Source organism: Microplitis mediator, chromosome 2 (assembly GCF_029852145.1).
Source record: "Microplitis mediator isolate UGA2020A chromosome 2, iyMicMedi2.1, whole genome shotgun sequence".
Lineage (NCBI taxonomy): Eukaryota > Metazoa > Arthropoda > Insecta > Hymenoptera > Braconidae > Microplitis > Microplitis mediator.
In genome coordinates, this window is record NC_079970.1 from 17,471,294 (window position 1) to 17,484,113 (window position 12,820).

The 12,820-nt window shown below is 31.3% G+C and overlaps 2 non-coding genes across 2 annotated transcripts; both read left to right on the forward strand.

The window, feature by feature from the left end:
• The first annotated feature begins 6,038 nt into the window (after positions 1-6,038).
• Positions 6,039-6,157, forward strand: LOC130664325 (5S ribosomal RNA). Its single transcript, XR_008989363.1, has one exon. It is a non-coding gene; the product is annotated as a 5S ribosomal RNA (ribosomal RNA).
• A 626-nt stretch (positions 6,158-6,783) lies between these two features.
• On the forward strand, positions 6,784-6,902 carry LOC130664326 (5S ribosomal RNA). Its single transcript, XR_008989364.1, has one exon. It is a non-coding gene; the product is annotated as a 5S ribosomal RNA (ribosomal RNA).
• The last annotated feature ends 5,918 nt before the right edge of the window (positions 6,903-12,820 follow it).

Below are 12,820 nucleotides of genomic sequence, written 5' to 3' on the forward strand. Positions count from 1 at the left end.
GCCAAGTAACAAGAGATCACGCCACGTCCTATCAAGCTAAACAACATAATAACCCCAAGACTCAGCCACCCCAAAATCAAAACCAACCAAATTATCATAATACTGAACCAAACCTACTAGAGCCACCTCAATGGGCTAAAGATTTGTTCCAAGAATTCGCATCCCTTACCCAAGAAATGCGGAACATCAATCTGAGAATGCAAAATATTGAATTTAATTCACAACGACTAGACTTTCTATATCAATACCTCGGCCTTCCATAATGGCACATCAAGGCAGCAATAGTAAATGTCAAGACGCAAACATCACTCAAGATAGTAACCAAAATCAACAACTACTCAAAATCATATCAATAAACGTTAACTCTCTAAGTTCAAACCACAAAAGACATGAATTAACAACGAAAATCACGCAACATAATCCTGACCTGGTGTTAATTAGTGAAACCAAGCTTAATAAATCTCATATGTTCACTCTTAAAAACTATGATATCATTAGGACAGATCGTCCTCACAAGCAAGGAGGGGGTACAGCAATTATAATAAAAAATAGCATAAAATACCACAAGGTAACTCACCCATCATCTTCTAAAAATAAATCAATAGAATACACAATCATCAATATAAATGGCGACAATAGCTCTCCGACAAAGTTCTACATCATTAGCATTTATGCACCCCCAGGAAACACCAAAAGTCACTTCATCAATGAACTTAACGAGCTTTGCAACAGTCTAGGTCTAAATAATCAAAACCATAGTTATGTTATTGCAGGAGATATTAATGCAAAAAGACAAATCTGGGGCGATGCTCAAGATAATGCACGTGGTCAACACTTAAGTGACTGGGAAAAAAACTCGGCACTGCTCTACAGAGCCAAAATCTATAGCGCCAATAACCCGACGTATACTCCAGGACAGTCATACCTGGATTGTTGCATTACAGATCAAAACTTACTCAACTTAGACAATAACAAAATAATTACTGCAGACTACGACAGCGACCACCAAGCCCTAACATTCTCAATATTAGCCAATACAGTAAACCAAGATAAAGTACTCAAAAAATACAATTATAAAGCAACCAAATGGAGTAAATTCACTGAAGTGCTACACAACAATTTTCAAGACATCCCACCGGACGACAGAAACCTCAGTTTAAATGAAATCGAACAAAACATCACCAACATCACCACTACTATAAAATTAGTGATATCCCAAACAGTACCAACCTTTCAAAAACAAGACAGTGTACACAAATATTTAAATTCAAGAATCAAAAAATTACATAAAAATAAATCGGAGTTAATCAAATCTCTACATAAGTTAAAACATACAGCCAATAGTCAACGACAAATTATCTACACTAAAGAGGTCATCAAGCTTGTCAAAGAAGAAATTAAAAAAGAGTTTAGCAAAGCAGTAATCAGCTACTGGGAAAATTTACTAAAACAAATCAACCATCGAAAATCTGGCGAATTTTTTCCCAAATTAAACAAACTCCTACGTCCTAGAGGAACTCTAGAAATAGAAGCCCAAGAAATTGAGCCTAACTCAAAGCTATTAATGAATAATCCAATTGATTTGACAAGAGCAGCTATGAACAACAACAATATATTAATAACAAACCCTGCTGATAAACTTAACATCATCGGCGAGCATTACCAAACCATTAACTCCCCACGGTACCTAAACTCTGGAACTCCTCTACAAAAAATAGTTGATGCAGCAGCTGAAAAAATCAAAGCAAAGCTAGAACAAAACCGCAATAACAACACTACATTCACAACGTTTAACTCCAGCAATAGGTCATCTTCTCCGTCAAACAACGTAGATCACCAACTCAAATTTTGTAACTTTTATTCAATCAAAAACATACTTAAATGTCTACCAAACAAGCTGTCAAGTGGTCCAGACGAGATTCCAGCTATTGTATTAAAGCATCTACCAGACTCCATTATAATAGCACTAACAATCGTCATTAACAACGCTCTAAATAATTGCTACTATCCACGATGCTGGAAAGAGGCGAAGGTACTCCCAATACTTAAGAAGAATAAAGACGCTTCGAAACCAGCAAGTTATAGACCCATTAGCTTAACCTCCAATCTCAGCAAAGTATATGAAATAGTAATAAACAAACTAATAGTTGCGGTTTGTGAAGAAAAAAAAATTATCCCAGACCAACAATACGGGTTCAAAAGACAACATTCAACTTGTCATGCTGCACAGAAAGTTATCACAGATATATTAAAAGGCCTACATTTTAATGACTTCACAGCTGCCGTCCTCATAGACCTTGAAAAAGCTTTCGATTCCGTATGGCTCGCAGGACTTATTTTCACCATGATAAAATGTGACTTTGACTCTTGGCTTATTCTACTAACTTATGACATGATCCACGGAAAAACTTTCAAGACCTGGGACGGGCTTAATTTCTCATCATTAACCTTCAAAATATATGAAGGATTGCAGCAAGGCACGGTGAACTCCCCAGTACTTTTTAATATATTCACTAGTAAATTACTAAGACTATACGGTATGAATTCTGAATTCGACGTATATAGTGCAGCATTCGCAGACGACCTTATTGTCTACGTGACTGGTAGTAATCTCCGCCTGCTAAGAGATAAACTGGACAAGCTACTTAACAACATAAATAAATTCTACCAACAATGGAATCTGCGAATCAATCCTGAAAAATGCGAAACGATACTCTTCAGAAAGCCACTGTCTCATTACAACCTAGATCGTAGAGAGCTAATCCAAAGATTCAAGTTAAGCACAGAGCACCCAGACACCAAAACAATCATTGAAATACCCCATAAAAATGAAGTGAAATATTTAGGCATATACCTAGATCAAATGATGAAACTAAACAACCACATAGAATATCAGCTAGAAAAAGCTAAAAAAGCCTTTTATGCGAATAAAAGACTTTTCTACTGCAAGCACTTATACCCAAAAGCTAAAGTAATATGCTATCAATTATTGATTAGGCCCATCATGACATATGCCTCACCTCTCTGGTGGAACACCTGTGCAGCCATAATTGAGAAACTCAGAGTATTTGAACGCAAATGCCTACGTACTTGCTTAAGGAGCTACAGATCTAAACACACAAACTACAAACACTGCATTAGCAACACAGAGATCTACAACCGAGCCAACATACCAAGAATTGACAACTTCATCACTAAATTAAATAGAGATTACTACCAGAAAACTACGCATATCAATAACGAAGAAATAAAGAATATTAGCAGAATCGAAGACGAGACTGCTGAAAAATACAACTCAACAGGATACATCCTACCCCACATGTTCCCATACTTTGATAAAAAAGATCTCATCCAAAATAGCAACAATATCCCAATAATTTACCATTTTCATCGCTCCCGACACAATAAAAAAATAAACTATAATTCTAATAGTTTTCAAAGAGAAAATTTCAACTTCAGCTACTCAACTTCACTCCCGCAAAGAGATCAACTAGACTTTCATAGACTGAGCGGCAAATATTGGTGGCTATCTGAAGAAACCCCACATCGAAAAGCCCTGAGAAAAAGAAAAGCCAATGGCTGGACCGCAAGTTGGGAAACCAACTAGGTCTCTTCACTGTACATAATGTAAATATTGTAAATAAGATTAATATAAGTTAATAACAAGACCAAAAGCCCAGATGAGTTTTTATAAAATTATTATATTTTTACATCATGGCACTAAAACTAAACGAAAACGACATCATCAGCCTAAATGACATAGCATTTAAAGACAACAATAAACCATCAAAGAAACATCTCTAACATGAGCCCAAGGATTGTCAGCTGCTCTCAAAGAGCCCAACAACCCCCTTAAATCCATGGATACAAATAATGGCTATTTTTTAAGTTATTTGCAGCCAATTAAACAATATATATTTTTTTTATTTATTGTAATACTTGTAATTAAATAAGGCAAATAAACTTCTTTATAAAAAAAAAAAATCACCAGTTCTCGTCTGATCACTGAAGTTAAGCAGCATTGAGCGTGGTTAGTACTTGGATGGGTGACCGCTTGGGAACACCACGTGCTGTTGGCATTTCTTTTTTTTTTTTTTTTTTTTTTTTATTTGCTAAAGACAAAATTTATATTCTTTGTATAAATTGAAAAAAAAAAAATTTTTTTTTTAAAAATGCAATTTTCATTCAAGTTAACATACAACTTGATATGTTAATATGTACGAAAAAAAAAAAAAAAAAAAAAAAAAAACAAGTAATATTATAAGTTTAAAAAAAAAGTGTCCTCAATTTTGGGTATAAAAAAACCTACTTAGAAATGTTTACTTTTTTTTTAACCTTTATAAAATAATTATCTACTCTATTAGCCGCATTACTTTGCAGCTGTTGTGTTTATTTTTTATTTTATGACTTGGCATATGGTAAAAATTTGTAAATTTCAAGATTTACTCGGAAAAATAATTATTGCTTGTTCGCACAAGCAAATGTTCAAGCACAGGTTTTTCTCACTAATTTTCCGGTAAATCAAGTCAATTACCAGTGCCTAGCGCTAAAATACCGTATATGGGTCACGTAACAATTAAGAATTAAATAAGGAAATAAGAACATATCTTAATACAAAACATAATGTTAGATTAAGCTTAAGTTGAGCAGGAGCTACATATAATTTAGTGAAAAAGTGCAATATATTTTCGTATATATAGGATTATTAAATAAAATATATATTTATAAAAAAAAAGTTCTCGTCTGATCACTGAAGATAAGCAGCATTGAGCGTGGTTAGTACTTGGATAGATGACCGCTTGGGAACACCACTAGCTGTTGGCATTTCTTTTTTTTTTATTTTTGTATTTGATGAAAACAACTTTATTATCTTTTTGCAAATTAAAAAAATAAACTTGTTTCAAACATAGATGAATTACTTGTTTTTAAACAAATGAAATAGATATTCACTTTTGCTAATAATGATATAACATGAAGAAAACAATCATAGAATTCTGGATCCTTTTCCATGATTATTTTCCGATATCGACTTCTTTCCGGTATCGAAATTTTGGAAACCGCGCGAATAGCAAGTAGCAAGTTGCAAATATTAACTTCGACTCCGCCGTCCTTCTTACGGCATCAAATAAATAAATATTTCAAACAAATGAAATAAGTATTTGTTTCAAAAATTCGATTCGACCCGGAAATATATGTCATAAAAAGTTGTTGTTGCACAAAAAAAAAATAACTACGTTTTCACACTTATTATGAGCTAGAAGATTACAAAACGTCTGGTTAAGGCACGCATTGCGGAGTGAATGGTATCTTGAAAAGAATATAACTCAGACCAATCACTATTTCCGAAAACGTAATAATAATCGGTAAAAATTGTAAAATATAAGCAATTATTCATTTAATTTAAGACGACGTCTAGAGAAATATACACGAGTTGTATTATCGCAGATATACAATTGTAAAAGTTAATAACAAACGTAGATTTTCATAAAAAAAGGGTTTAGTATTGGATAATATCTCAAAAACTATAATAGATAATAGAAAATAAAATAAGATTTTTTAAATGGAAAAAGTGTCCAATAAACGAAGTTTTGGCTTACTGATCTCTATCTAAATGATTCCATAATGTAAATTGATGTTAAAGTTGGTATTGACACGACGCACAGGCTAGTCTTTGGCCACCAGTAACCCTGAAAAAAATCAAATGTCTGCAATAAACTCACAGCTGTGAATTACGATGAAAACAACAATCTGTTTTTAACAAATAACATACGAACATTTTCTTTTTTATCGACCATGACTTTGGTAGATTTCACACTATCCTCATTAGTATCGCGTATATGAAACTTTGCTACTGCAGGTAAAATTATTTATTGTATTAGTCATGAGCTACATGAATACTTCAGCTCAACATATTCAAATAACTGATACAGTTGATAATTTTTTACACGATGTTGAAAAAATAAGAGATAATTAATGTATAATAAGACTAATCATAATCAAAAGAGCATCCAAGTGCTGAATAATGTTGATCGTACTTTGTCAACGGCCATATCATGCTGAATTCACCAGTTCTCGTCTGATCACTGAAGTTAAGCAGCATTGAGCGTGGTTAGTACTTGGATGGGTGACCGCTTGGGAACACCACGTGCTGTTGGCATTTCTTTTTTTTTTTTTTTTTTATTTGCTAAAGACATAATTTATATTCTTTGCATGAATTGAAAAAAAAAAAAATTTTTTTTTCAAAAACGCAATTTTCATTCAAGTCATCATTCAACTAGATATGTTAATATGTACGTAAAAAAAAAAAAGAAACAAGAGTAATATTATAAGTTTAAAAAAAAAAGTCCTCTTTTTATTTTATGACTTGGCATATGGTAAATAATTTGTAAATTTCAAGATTTACTCGGGAAAATGATCATCGCTTGTTTACATTAATTTTCTGATTGGCTATTAAAAAACAAAAAAAACGAGATTGATTTACGTTTCATCAAGCGAGATAAAATGAATAGATCAAAAAAGCTATATAGTTATATGCAATTGATATGAGATTTACATCCAGTACTCGTATCAGGTGATCTAGACCTGGTACGTGTTTTGTTAGACCGGCAAATTTCTTTACATCGGTCGGGAAATAGCAGTCGTTAATCAAATTATAAAACAATGTAACATATTAAGTGATGATATTCTAAATAGCAGATGGTTAATATACAATGAAGATGTCATCATAATAGAACTAATTGTAATCAACAGTGGTCAAATCCCGAATTATCTTGTTCATACTTTGTCAACGGCCATATCATGCTGAATTCACCAGTTCTCGTCTGATCACTGAAGTTAAGCAGCATTGAGCGTGGTTAGTACTTGGATGGGTGACCGCTTGGGAACACCACGTGCTGTTGGCATTTCTTTTTTTTATATTTGTATTTGCTTAATGCAAACTTTATTTTTTTTTGTAAATTCAAAAATTAATTTAAAAAAATTAAATTTTTTTTCGTACTTGCAACTTACAATTAAATCACATATTATTGAAAACATTTTATAAATATAAAAGACGACCAACAAACAATATTATTTTAATGCAAATTCTTCTAAATTCCAGGTAAAATAATAAGTCTTGTGACTCGACATATGATGAGAACTTGTATAATTTGAGATTTGCTTAAAAAAACAATTGTCGCTTGTATACATTTTACGAGTAGTAATTGATAAACAAAAAAAAACGTACTCGATCAAGTTTTTTTTTAGAGCTGAATGAAATCAAATTGAAATAATAATAATTAAACAAGAAAATAAATTTATATGAATATATAAAGATAATACAAGAATTATATTCTGTGCTCATATCATATTTTTGTTCAATGTCGTTATCTCATTCTTGAGTTTTTGTGATTATGGAATTGTGCAGAGTTCTGCTGGACTGCTGTTGCTGTTGTTAATGTTATAAGTCTGTTTATATTTTTACTTATTCTGTCATTTTCGGACTTATTCTTATTATTTTTTGCGCGACAGCAGTTCTTTTTCGTTAACCACAATTTCATAAAAACGACATCCTTTGTAGTGAATTGGGTAGTTTAGTGATTCACCGTTTGCACATTTAAGGTTGCCTTTATTGTCAGATGCTGTAAGTGAGCATTCTCTATATTTATGCGTATTACTGCATTTGACACATTTGTATGGGAGCCAGCAGATGAAGCTAGAGTGTTCAAATCTTTGGCAGTTTTGCAGTGAGTAATGTGTGCTCCTATTTTTATAGCTCAGAGTGCACGGGAAGATTGCACTGCCTGATTTTATTTGCATGATAAAGTTATACCAAGTAAAGTTCGATTCACTGAAAAAGTTTTTGAGTACTTTTACTATTTCTAGATTCTCGAGTTGTTTAATGTCAAGTTCCGTTTTTACAGATTTCTCGGTTGGGATATCTCCTCAAATTCCTTAAAAATACTTAGATGGGTTTTCTGTGCCCGTTCTCTGTGAGGAGATCTATTAATCTTTTCATGTTGGGGTTGAATGTGAAGAATGGTTGTGGCTTACCTGTTGGGTTTGGAGGGTCTGTTGTTTGATCATGGTTCGCTGGTTGATTCTGGTCACCGACGAAAGGTGGCGCTATTAAGTTTATATTGTTATGTCCTTCTCTAGTGAGTAGTAAAGAAGTTATTTCGCAGTTGATAAATGATCGGCTGAAGGTCGATTCGTCCGGGAGTATTTGAATACTTAGCTGTATACGGTTGGGATTTTAAGAAGGATTTATAATTGGGTAAACTTGAACTGATTCTAATGTTAGTTACAATAAGTGATACTTGTTAACATTAATTTATAACAAATGTGTATTTTTAATGACAGGTAACTATTACAAACATCCAATTGATTCGTAGCTCTGAGTAGATCTGATTTGAAATTATTTCTCGTCTTAACAACTACTTTCTAAGGGGTGGAGCGAGTGGAGCCTTATCTCGTAGTGATGGTGGCAAGTTGAGTCCCTCATTGGTCTCTTTGCTATGACGTCAATGCTGGGTTCTGATGTAGGAGGGACTTCCCTCTCTGCTACAATGAAGCTCTTTCCTCTGCTTCCAAACGTATAGCCAGCTGCTGCTTTACCTCTGTAAGCTGAGTTTCTCCAAAGGTAGTACCATTTTATGATTGGGTTTTCCAAGTTTCCAACGCTCGAGTATTACAATTTTATTAGGGTTTCTTTAATCAGCTTAAGTGCCCAAACTATTTTTACATATATTACTTAAAATCAAAAGGGATGATAACAAATTTCAACAATTGCTTACTTTAGAGTATAATAGCTTAAAATATACAAATACTTCTCGTAGACTTGAGTTTTCCAAGTCTTACATTTAAACTTAAATATTTATATTCCTTCACAAAACCTTTTTCGATGAGTGACCGGATGTTAAAATAATTTGGGTCTCTATTGTAAGCGGGGTTTTCCCAACGAATATTAGTGCAATCTAAAAATTGCTAGGGTTTTTAGAGGTACATTAAGCTGTAAAATCACCTGGCAACATTGACCTTTCCATCAATATTTGCAAAGTAGCGATAAGTTGACTAAAAAACCAGAAAATGGCCATTTTTTGGGGTTTTTCAAATTGATATTAAGGATGGAAAAAAATTTTTTTTTTTTTTAAATAAAAAGTAAAGCTTGTAGGGACTTTATTTAAGTTTTTTTAAACTGCCCTCTAAATTACTGTGCGACCATTAGTTGCTGAGATATTGATAATCAAAGTCAAAAGGATCCTTTTTCATTTGAAGGCTGATATCTCAGCAACAAATTATCGTACAGAGAAACAAAAAAAAGCAAATTGTAGCTAAATAAATTTCCTAAACGAACTATAAATTGTTTTTTTCGAAAAAAATTTTCCCGGCCCCGTAGACCTAAAAAACAAAACTAAAAAATTTGGAAAAAATTTTGTCTCGACCTTTTTCTTATGATTCCGCAAAAACTGTGGCTTAGAAAATTATTTTGCTGAAAGATCTTTAAACTAGAGATTTCAAGCTTCAATTTACTTTCTTTTATTTTTTCGATACGATCATTTTTCACGAAAATACAGCCTTCCAAAAATCACTAAAAAATTTATATAATTTTCTTGTTCCTTTAATTTTTTGGATAAGTATAGTTTCTTCTTCAGTAATAATTTCGGGTCCAGATTGAAATAAAAAATTGCAACTATCGTTATTTTTTGGAAAGTATAAAATTCAGCTACAGAACTTGACAAATATTTTTTTTTTATAACTTAAAAGGAATTCTGTGTTTCCGTGCTTTATCTGAATTTGGATCCGGTGTATTTGGCCCGCATTAACTTAGAGACTTGAAATTTTCAAGTCATCTCCGGGAATGTCCTAGAGACAGAGAAAAAAATTCAGAATTCAATTTTTGGAAATTTTTTTCGAAAAAATGACCGTTGTACCAGGCATCGGCTGACTTTCAACCTGATATTTTTGGCCCGCGTCGATTTAGAGAGTTTAAATGTTTTGTACTCTTTTGAGAATATCAAAGAGACCGCAAAAAAAATTCAAAATGCTAGCGACGGAATTTTTCGAAACTTTTTTTTGTGAAAAAATTACGGATTCGACAGACATTACTCGATTTTGGGCCTTATATCTTTAGCCCGCATCGACTTAGGCACTTGAAATTTTTTGGATAATTTTAAAAATATCCAAAAAACGTTTTTATCTAGACGCCATTCCGAATCGTTTAAGCCATCAACTATATTTTTAGGAGACCTGTAACTATTTTTCGTAGGAACTCAACTTCTCGACTAGACTAAAATAGAATAAAAGTACACTATTTAGGTATCTTCATTGATTCGTTGATTTACCATTTGATATGGTATTAACCTTTTTCTTAGACTAGTGAGCCTTTAATTCTGTGCCTATTTAGACAGTCGATCTGAAGGAGTAAACTCCAATCGTGCGTCGGAGCTGACACACACACTTTTTTTTACGGATTTGTGTTGTCATAAAAGGCGGTATAAAAGTTTAAATAATTAATCTATAAATTTTTTGTTTCTTGGAGCTCTTTTTATAAACATACTCAACAAGATGACAGTATGAAAGTTTATACAATATTTTGATTTCATTAATTATTAATTTTTGAACTAACAAAAAAATTAAAAATTAAAATAATGTATGTTAAATAATTTTTTTTTTATAATTTTAAGCTATTACTGATTTCATATTCTTGTTAGGCATTATATGATAACTTTTCAAATTTTTTCTTGCCATTTGTTTATAAATTTTTTATAAACAAATGGATTAATTAAACATTTTTGAAAAATGTTTTTTCACCATATTGTTAGCGTGAGGAAACAATGATTTAAAAAAAAAAAAATTTCTTAAAAACAATATCTTATTGTTTATAATCGTTTTTTTCATATTTTGATTATTTAAATAAATCATTGAGGAATCGTTTTTTTTTTAAATCATAATTTACGTTTCTAAATATAATGTCAAAAAAAAATTTTTTTTGTCAACAATTTATTCATTTGTATGTTTAACAATTTTTTTTTTTATTTAATTTTTTTTCTAAAACATGAAAAAATTACATAAACAGCAACCTGCAACAATATGGCAAATAAAAATTTTCTCAGTTTTTTAAAAAACATCTGGATTTTGGAGTACGACAAAGTCCAAGCACTGACTCAATTTGTCAACAAACAAATTGCTGTAACTTTGCAACTATTGCAGATACAGTTTTCGACCTTCGAGTCGTTTTTATACAGTATGAGTTAAGCTTTCTTATAAATTTCAAACCTAACGTTTATCTGTTAAAGTTCTTTAACAACACGCATTTATTTATAAAAATTATAAATGCTTTATTAAGAAAAAAAATTTTTTTTTTCAATTATTATTTCCTTACGCTAAAAATATGGTGAACAGAAATTTTCCAAAAATATTTGATTAATCCATTTGTTTATAAAAAGATTATAAAGTTTATAAAATGGCATCAAAAAATTTGAAAAGTAATCACATAATGCCTAACAAGATTATTAAATCAGTAATAGCTTAAAATTAAAAAAAACACTTGAGAATACAAAATAATAATGCTCACTGTACGTATCATTAGAGTACGACTGATATACTATATGTATTTATTTATCATTTAAAGACGCCGTAGAGTATATATATATATATATATATTAGGGTGCGTCATTTCGGAGCAACATTTTTTTTTTAAGTGCATGTGGAAAAAATCGTAGTTCAACACAAAAAAAAAAAATTTCGCGCAAGAAAAAAAATTCTATGTCGATTACAGACCTAGCTCATTGAAAAATTCGATTTTCCCATTTAAATAACACGGGAAAAAATTTTTTTTTAGCTTTAAGTATCGTTAACTCATTAAACAAATCAATAGATTGAATAGACTAATACATATTTTTGTAGGAAATTGAACGCTCTACAAAAAAAGTCTCTTATCATTTTTCGATAAATCCATCTGTTCAAAAGTTATTGGAGGTCGAAGTAAAGTTGGAGATCTTTTTACTTTTCCGGCGAAACTATCAGACTTATCACAAAATGTTGTAGGATCTTTTTTGTTGACAATTCTATTCTCTACAAATTATTATCAGTAAAGTTTTTTCAAGTTCCGCATTATTTTCTATTTATGTTCATTTTAATTTCAAGCTGTTAAAAAAGTGGTTCTGATCGATTTCAAGAGCTCGACATTGAAATAGAAATAACTAGAAAACGATGCGAAATTTGAAAAAACTTTACTGATAATAATTTGTAGAGAATAGAATTGTCAACAAAAAAGATCCTAAAACATTTTGTGATAAGTCTGATAGTTTCGCCGGAAAATTAAAAAGATCTCCAACTTTACTTCGACCTCCAATAACTTTTGAACAGATGGATTTATCGAAAAATGATAAGAGACTTTTTTTTGTAGAGCGTTCAATTTCCTACAAAAATATGTATTAGTCTATTCAATCTATTGATTTGTTTAATGAGTTAACGATACTTAAAGCTAAAAAAAAATTTTTTCCCGTGTTATTTAAATGGGAAAATCGAATTTTTCAATGAGCTAGGTATGTAATCGACATAGAATTTTTTTTCTTGCGCGAAATTTTATTTTTTTTGTGTTGAACTATGATTTTTTCCACATGCACTTAAAAAAAAATATGTTGCTCCGAAATGACGCACCCTAATATATACTAGACTGATTCAAAAAAATCGACTAATTTATTTTTTCTTCATTATATTGAAAATATTGTTGGAAATGACGAAAAAAAAAATACTGTGAAAGTTTGAGCTCTTAATATTAATATAAACAACTGCCGCATCGCGATTTCCTATTTCCCGTTTAAATAACATGGGAAAA